The 7772-nt window shown below is 29.1% G+C and overlaps 1 non-coding gene across 1 annotated transcript; it reads right to left on the bottom strand.

Moving 5' to 3' along the window:
• Nucleotides 1-7145: 7145 nt before the first annotated feature.
• Nucleotides 7146-7250, bottom strand: LOC131169509 (small nucleolar RNA R71). Its single transcript, XR_009140448.1, has one exon. It is a non-coding gene; the product is annotated as a small nucleolar RNA R71 (small nucleolar RNA).
• Nucleotides 7251-7772: the final 522 nt, after the last annotated feature.

Here is a 7772-nt window from a genome sequence, read left to right as displayed (position 1 = left end):
TATACACATTTACTAAGTATTTGCTGTAATTAACTTATTAATAGTATGCTTTAAATTTTTAAACTGTGAAAATAAAACATACTATTAAAAAGATCTATATTTTATTATAGTATTTATATGTCACAAAAACACAAGTGTAATTATATTAAGATCTTTAATCCATATTGGAAAATAGAAACTAGGAGACATATATGATTTTGAAAGTTATTTTGACAGCAGGATACATAAAAGGATAATAGAGTTAAAAAGTGGAGCTCTTGCACTCGTTTATTAGCCAACATATAGTATGTATACTCTATAAATACTATGGGATCTTTTAAAATTTTTTATAAATGATTAATTTTATTTATAAAAATATAATATATTGATTTATATTTAATTTATGATTTCCTTATTTTTAATAAATAAAATATCTTTCTATTTTATAAATAAAAAAAATATATTTAAATTTATTAATATCATATTCGTTTTTAGAATCTTCAATCAAAATTAAATGAAGAAAAAGAACACTTCTAAAAAATCCCATAACAAAAATTTTACATACCAATCCTCCATAAATATAAAATCACAAATTCAAACTTAAATTGAAGCTGAATCAATAAAAGAAATCGTAAAATTCAAAGTCATTAATTAAATAAGAGACTCAATCTTAAGAAATATAAGAGTAGAATTAGGTTGCTTTACAGAATCGAATTTAGTTTAGTCAATTTCACGACATGGAAGTTGTTTTTTTTTTCCCCTATTCACACATTGGTCTTTCAAAAACACATCTTCGTGTATCAAATTAAATCTACTTTGATCTTATATATATATATATATGTGTGTGTGTTACTGTACATATTACAACTAAACAGTGTTACTGTACATATTACAACTAAACAGTTCACATTCAAATGCTCAATTTTCAGAGACCAGACCAAGAATTTTTGTTGTGTTCAATAGCTAGCCGTTTATTGTCTTGAAGGTAATGATAAAAATTCCAAAATTTTAGTGGTTTTGTTGATTTTATTCCACTTTCCAATTTATTGATTGTAATACGAATTTTAAAATGATCCGAGTCAATGGTGCAATTTCAGTTAAATAATCACAAATGATCCATATCCAGTCTATTATTTGAAGTAAAAGACATCATCCTTATGTTTTGGATGGGAGAATTTGAAATGTGAGATTTAAATTTGATAAAAGTGTATATTTTATTCAATTGAATACATATTAGGCATGTTATTTAAGTGTGGATTTTAAATTATTTATGAAATGATATTATTTCGAATTCATTTTAAGAAAAAATTCTTATTAAGTATAATGGTTTAATTTAACATCCACAATTTATCAATAATTTATACTATAATTAAATTAAACATTTTTTTTTTCAAATGTTGGCATTCAAACATAGCATATAAGTCATCTGCAACTCATTGTATTTTAATTTTATATATGTTTGCTAATAAAAATAAAATGAGTCTCATTTTCTTCTCTAAAATTTATTAACCCTAATTTTAATTTGAAATTATCATTATAAACTAATAGTAGCTCTTATTTATATTTGTTTTATTTATTTTCAATTAATTCATTTATGTCATTTTAATTTTCATCCAAATACATTCCCCACCATCTAAGGAAAGAGCTAACTTAGTCCTTCGGGATATGTCTTTGCTTTAGTTTCTTCAATAAATCTGTTTTTCCCTATTAAAAAAAATGATAGATATGTTTTTGTTTTCATATTATTCCTTTATGTGAATTTTTTTTCTTATTTCTCCTTTTGGGATAAATTTTTGCTGTATCCACTTAATTTTATTCATTGTTTTATTTTTAGTCGTTATATTTTAATTTATTTCAATAATATCATTTATCTTTTATTTTTTCATTGGCGGTCACTCAGATCAGAATTCGATAAAATTTTTTGGCAAAAATCCTATGTAATGTGTTTAATGTGACTTTAAATCATAAAAACAATTATATCTTTGCTAGATTTTATTGAAATTTATTATTTTCTTTGGTTTTTTTTTCTAAAATTAGAAATTAGTAAACGTAATAAGTAGTATAAAGATAAAATTTGTTTCTTTTTTAGTTTTTTAATATGATCTCGTAAGTAGATAAATTTTTTATGATTTAAAGAAGTAAGACGTGTGAAACTTTATTTGAGATTCTGCTAAATTCTAATATAAACAACTACTAGTGAAAAAAAAAGATAAATAATTTTATTCAAAAAAATTAAAGTATAATGAATGAAATAAAATAATTAATAAAATTGAGTGATTGTTAGAGAAATTTATCCTTTTTATGTGAAGTTGAATTTTCATTTTTTTAAAAAAATTAATATTTTTTAATTTTTTTTAAATGATAGATAATTATAAATAAAATAATTTCTAAAAAATAATAAATAAAAGTGGATAGAAAGAGTAGCATGTTTGAATTTTGTGACGAAGAATAAGAATCCTCTAATTTTGGTGAAGGGCATTAATTCCAAAATAATAATAATAATAATAATAATGACAATGTAACCTTTTTTTCAAATGAATTATTTCAGTTAGGAATGTTAAAGTATAACCAATTCAAATTTGTTACCACAAATAAGGACTAACATGCTCACGTGTGAACTACGCCAAATCTCAACAGTTTTCTTTTTATTTTTCTTTCTATATATAGTCTTTCTTGGAAAATTAAATGTGTGTTCAAAATTTTCCAACTCTACTCATTAGTAGGAGTCTATAACTACCGGATATTATCCAGAAAAGTTAAGAAAATATATAGGAAAAATTATTATTTAGTCATTGTATTTTAATAAAATTAATTATTTAATTTTTATATTTTTAAAAATATATTATTTAGTTTTTATATTTTATTTCTATTAAATTATTTAATCCCTTCATCAAATTTTTTATTAATTATACTATTTAAACTATTATTTAGTATCTCTATTTAAAGAAAATTAATTAGTTGACCATTGTATTTGAAAAATACTATTATTTAGTCTTTCTATTTTAGTGAAACTAATTATTTGTCCATGTATTTTAAAAAATATATTATTAAATAAGAATAAAAATTTTACTATGTGGAGACTAAATTTGAATTTACATTTTTTTAATTTCTAATTACTTAGACTTTTTTTTTTTTGCGTTTTCTCTATTGTGAAATATTATTCCTTAATTATTTAGAAATTTAAGAAAACTGATTAATTTTTTTTTTTTGTGTAGACATCTTGTACCATTTTATCAACAGATGTGAAAACAAAAAGAGAATGAGAGGACCTTTGGTCTGGGTATAATGCTATTGTCTCATTCTTTACCATAAGTTTCTTTTATTCACATTCTTTGCCAAGTTAGGACTTTCTTGATTTGCAGTTTTTATAAGCTTCTTTGAATTTTTTTGATCTTTTGTTTTTGTTGAGTTTCCTTTGAGTTTCTATTGAGTTGTGTTCTAGGTCTTGTTTACTTTCTTTAGGTTTTGGTGTGAGTATTTGTCGACTTTGGGTGTATAAGGGAATGCCTATTGGCATGGGTTTAGTGTGCAACCCTCTCTAGCCCTTGTTCTTATCTTTCTTAATAAAATTTTTGCTTGCTTATCAAAAAAAAAAATGTAAGCTACCTTTATTAAGGTATAAGCAACCTTATTAGCTTCTCACACAACTCTAGCGAAACACATTAGAACTTTGAGATAAAAAAATATTTACAATATTTTCATAATAGGAGATTTGATCAAGTCAAGATGACTTATAACTAGGGAAAACATGCTTTCAACTCACCCTACCCAATGTTCTATCCTCAACCACCACAAAGATCGTTATGTTCAATCTTACCTGACCCAATATTTTAGCAACTATTAGAATTTGCCAATAGTTTACTTTAAGAATTTCCCGCAAGGTTGGGATGCTAAGTCCTTTTGGAAGCCCTTCTCTCAACTAGGGAGATAGTTTATATCTTCATTCCTAGAAGATTGAGTCACAGAGGCCGGCAGTATGGTTTTGTAATAATGACTTCCATGCTTCAACTATGCTTGATTATAGAAGGCATGAATAAGCTTTGGATGGGATCCTACAAGTTACATGCATTCATTTCAAAAAACTCAAGGCAATAATGTTCGATTGTAGATGATGTCAAGCAGAATAGTAAAGCTATAAACAACACTATGGGGATAAATCAAAGCAAAAGGAGAAGATCGACACAACAAAGGAACAATGAAGTTTTTATTTATGTCGGGATTCTTGAGGAGCTCTTATGTTCACAGTGGCACTTTTCAACCAGGTATGAATAATGAAGAATAGCTTAGTAGAATTATTATTAGAATCCTAAGATACCCTTCCAAAGCTCTAAAAATATAGTTTGTCATTGAAACTATAAGTGTTTTTACTATTTTAGCAATATCAATTGGGAGGGGTTGGTGTGTGCTATACTTTTAACCTTTATAAGCATAAATGATATGAAAGGTTTTCTCAAGGATACTTGACATGGCTTGGGCAATAGTTCACATTAGTTTTGTTATGGTAGGCTCGACACACCATCAAGCCATTTCATGTAGATTAGATGTCATAAAGTACCATTAAATCTATAGTATATTGATTTTTTTTTATGGTTTAGTTCTTTTGTGGGAGTTTATTTCACTTGATGAATGCATGACAAAGAAGAGAAGATTTGATTTTGCAAGGATCCTCATATCCACATCATGCATGGAGTTCATTCATAAGAAAATAGCCATTGATATAGGAGAGTCCAAGTTTCATATCACAATCATTGAGGATGTTGGAAGTGAAGTGTTGCTGATGTCACACTCATTTCATATAGGCATTTTATGGTAGTTTTGCATCCATTTTGCCCTTATATTTTAGTATATTTTATGTTTTTAGCTTTATTTTAGCTTATTTGTTAAATTTAGATACTTTATATTTGATTTTTGTAATTTTGTTATTTTTTATAGGATTTTGTGGCAAATCGAAGATCAATGAGTGCATTAGGAACTGATTTGAAGAAATTTGGAATTCTCTAAGCATTGAGGAAAGTTGAAGAAATCAAGCTTTGAAAGAACAAGTTAGCCGAAATTTGCTTAAGACTTTGCTTATGATGTTGCTTATGGTATGTCATATAAAGCAACCTTAAGCCTGTTCAAGCTGAAAGTCAAGCACGGCTTAAATCCTACATATTCAAGCTCTTACTCCACAACCTGCCGAGAATTGCTTAAGATCCTGCTTAGGGTAAAGCGGCAATGCTAAAGATGCAGCACAGGTTAAGTTGGAAGTCATGCATGAGCAGAAAAACCCATTTATTCGGTCTGAGAGATTTCTTGAGGGTGCAACCTTAAGCAGACAGTGCGACCAGAGGCTGAAATTTGCTAAGAAGCTGCTTAGTGTTAAGCCGTACCCTAAGCAGACTGCCCAGAACGTGAATAATGTTGCTGACTTGGATAATCTTACACCTCATTTCCTATCCACTCTTGGGCTCTTATTTACTTTTAGGGCAACTTTTTGGGATCATATAAATTCATCATTTTCCTAGTTTTTGCCACAAGAGGAAAGGAAGGGAGAAACAAAAAGGAAAGAAACTATAAGAGAGAAAGGAGGAGACGCCACTTTCTGGGAAGGAGCTGCTGCAACCATTTTTGGAGCTCCAGAAACCAAAGTTTTGGGTTCTTCTACCTGGGTTTTTCTATTTTAGTTCTCTTATCATGTTTTTCTTTACTTTTCCATCAATCTTTCTTGTAAATATCATCATGAGTGAGTAAACTCTTTAGATTTCATAGTTGGAAAATATGTTTTAGATTAATTTGTGGATTTGGACTGGGTATTTTCTTATTTTACATAAATATGAGTTTTGATTCCTTCCTTGTGTGCTTGATTTACTTGCTAATGTTGGTACCCATTGGGTATTGTGTTAATCTTTGATTGAAGGACCGAAAGGTGAAAGTCATTGATAGATAATCAAGGATTGAAACTTAAAATCACCTAGATTTAGAAATAAACTAGGATTTTAAGAGGAATTAATGATTGGTTACAAAAGTTAATGGGTTTTAGAGTAATCAAATAACATACGAAAGTAGGTTTGGTAATTTTAGAACACACTTTAGTTTGCTTGAAAAAGAAATCAAAGGAATTTAGAATTAATCACCTTCAAACTCTATTTTTCCCTAAAAAATTGGAATGCCCAAGACAAATCCCAATTAATTTATGCATAAACCCCCAACTCTGGAATCACTTTTAACATAATTAGACTTTCATTTAAATTACCCATTATTAATTTAGTTTAATTGCAAACTAGATTTAGAATTTATTTGCTTGCTTTTTTACATATTCAAATTAGATTAATCAATTTACTTCGCTCATTTACATTTACCATTTATTCATTAATCATTAGCCCAAATAATCGCTTCATTCATAGTTTGGTACTCAAACAGCAAATCCTTGTGGGAACGATACTTGATTCATCACTTTATTACTTGAGATGACCCGTATACTTGCGGATTCGCCCCATCAAGTTTTTGGCGCCGTTGCTGGGGATTTGATTTTTGTTTGATATTGAACAATTATTTGTTTGGTTAATTTGGGCATTTTATTTTATTTTCTTTTTACCATTTTACTTTGAGAATTTGTTTATTTTGTTTTTCAAGTGCTTTATTTTATGAGGAGGACAAAAAGTGAAAAAATCAATTTATTCTTTGATCCAGAAATAGAAAAGACAGCAAAAGCGTTAAGAGCAGAATCTAAGAGGAGAAAAGCTGAAATTAAAGTTCAACAACAACAAGAAAGAGCACAAGAGTAAGAACAATTACAAGAAGAATTGGCCAACAACAATAACAACCGCTCTATGAAGGATCATGCCTATCCTAACATTGGGGATTTCATGCCAAGTATCACAAGACCAAGAGTAGAAGCTAACAATTTTGAACTAGCACACTCTGTCAGATGGTACAATAATCACAATTTGGAGGAAATCCAAGTGAAAGTCCACATGTGCATCTAGCACACTTTCTTGAGATCAGTGATATGTTGAAGATAAATGGAGTTTCTGATGATGCAATTCGACTCAGATTGTTTCCTTTTTCTTTGAAGGACCGAGCTAGAGAGTGGTTACATTCTTTGCCACCGGGTTCTATCACAACATGGGATGAACTTTGTCAAGCATTTTTAGCTCAATATTTTCCACCAAGCAAGGCCAATTAAGCTAAGAAATGGTGACTTCTTTCAAACCTAGAGATGATGAGAGCTTGTATGAAGCATGGGAGAGGTACAAGGATTTGCAAAGGAGGTGTCCACATTATGGGATTCCTAAGTGGATGCTTGTTCAACACTTTTACAATGGAGTTTCACCAACTATTAGAAGTACAATTGATGCATCTTCTGGAGTTGATCTTATGGAGAAATCTGAAGATGAAGCTTTTTCTGCTTTTGATAAAATTGCTTATAACAACTACCAATGGAGTTGTGAGAGGAATGAGATCAAGAAACCAGCTGGTATGTTTGAGCTTGATGCCATGAATATGATTAATGCTAAGTTTGATGCTTTGACAAGGAAAATGGACAAGCTAAGCATGAAAGTAGATTCTTCAGCTGGAGGTTCTAGTAATTCAGCAGAAGTTGGAGCTGTAAATGTTAATTGTGCAGCTGATTTTTCTGCACTTAATCAAGATTTTTCAAGTGAGCAAGTGGATTATGTGGGGAACTACAATCAAAGACCAGGTGGTAACTCATTTTCTGCAACTTATGATCCAGCATGGAGAAACCACCCTAATTTTTCTTGGGGAGGTAGACAAGGACAACACCAAAATTTTTAGCAACCTTCTGGGTA

This window comes from Hevea brasiliensis, chromosome 1 (genome assembly GCF_030052815.1).
Source record: "Hevea brasiliensis isolate MT/VB/25A 57/8 chromosome 1, ASM3005281v1, whole genome shotgun sequence".
NCBI classification, from domain to species: Eukaryota; Viridiplantae; Streptophyta; class Magnoliopsida; order Malpighiales; family Euphorbiaceae; genus Hevea; species Hevea brasiliensis.
The sequence above is the reverse complement of the archived record's forward strand: the minus strand, read 5'-3'. Positions and strand labels throughout refer to the sequence as shown.